Source organism: Triticum aestivum, chromosome 5B (assembly GCF_018294505.1).
Source record: "Triticum aestivum cultivar Chinese Spring chromosome 5B, IWGSC CS RefSeq v2.1, whole genome shotgun sequence".
Classification (NCBI taxonomy): domain Eukaryota; kingdom Viridiplantae; phylum Streptophyta; class Magnoliopsida; order Poales; family Poaceae; genus Triticum; species Triticum aestivum.
The window spans coordinates 92,475,812-92,477,146 of record NC_057807.1 but is presented as its reverse complement, the minus strand read 5'-3'; the positions used below and the strand labels follow the sequence as shown (position 1 = coordinate 92,477,146).

At 52.1% G+C, this 1,335-nt stretch overlaps 1 pseudogene; it reads right to left on the bottom strand.

Moving 5' to 3' along the window:
* Positions 1-786: 786 nt before the first annotated feature.
* LOC123118187 (uncharacterized) lies at positions 787-925 on the bottom strand (annotated as a pseudogene).
* Positions 926-1,335: the final 410 nt, after the last annotated feature.

Below are 1,335 nucleotides of genomic sequence, written 5' to 3'. Positions count from 1 at the left end.
GCCCAAGTCAATCGTGCCACCGTGGAGGTGATAGCTTGATGGCACCGAAGACTTGTTTATTGGATGTCCTATGCGGGATCAAAGGGTAAAGACCTCCTCTACATCTGCCTTGATGAAGAATTCTCCCCGTTGCTTGGTCCTTTGTGAAAAATAAAGTAGGCCAAAATTCAAGATAAGCATTGTTTGTCAATAGCAATTCGATGAACTGAAAGGAGATTTCTAGAGGTAGATGGGGCCTGCAATATATTTCGTAGATGAATTTTATCATAAGGGGTTTTAATAACCGAATGCCCAATGTGTCTGATGTGCATACCTGACCCATCTGCGGTATAGACTTGATCACCACCGTGGTAGTTGTCACGAACCATAAGCTTCTGGAGTTCGCCGGTGATGTGGTCAGTAGCACCACTATCGGCATACCAATTGGTATCTATGCCGTAGATGGAGGTGTTGATGGAGCCGACTGTTTTCTCCTCCGGAGGGGTAGTTGTCGGTGTAGCGATACCAACAGTTGATGGCGATGTGCCCCCGGTTTGCCACAGATCTGGCACACGGGAGCATGGGAGGCACCATTGTTGCCACCATGCCCACCCCTATTGTTGTTGTCGGAGGGATGAGCACCACCACCATTGCCGCCATTGTTACCACCACCGCGGCTGTTGCTGCCTCGCCCTCCATCGCGACCATGAGGAGCACCCTGCCCGCGATTGCCACCACGTCCACGAGATGCAGAATTGGCCGAGGACTTGAAGCCACCCCCAGCGTTTTGCAAGAGCTCAACCCGCTGATCGAAGTTGGCCATCTGACCATAGAGCGCTTCAAGAGAAACTGGTTCAATACGGGCATCTAGAGCATAAATGAGAGGGTTGTACTCCATGTAAAGACCGGCTAGGATAAAGACGACGAGCTCATCCTCGCCGATGGGTTTCCCGGCGGCTGCAAGTTCATCAGCCAAGCCCTTCATGCGAGAGAAATACGCCGGGACAGATTGATCGCCCTTCTGGGCGTTGGAGAGGGATATGCGGAGGTTGTTGATGCGAGATCGGGAGTGTGATGCGAACATGGTGGTGAGGGCGCTCCACACAGCTTCAGAGGTCTCGAGATGAAGGACATGGATGAGAACCTCCTTCGAGAGGGAATTGAGAAGATAGGAAAGGATCTGCTGATCGATCCCGACCCATGCGGTGTGGAGAGGATTCAGCACAGTCATCGTTTTTCCATCTTTGTCGGTGGAGGAAATGGTAGGCTCGGGAGCCGGCTTGCTACCATCAAGGTAGCCCTAAAGGCCAGGGCCACGAATTTGAGGAAGGACTTGTGCCTTCCATAGGAGGAAGT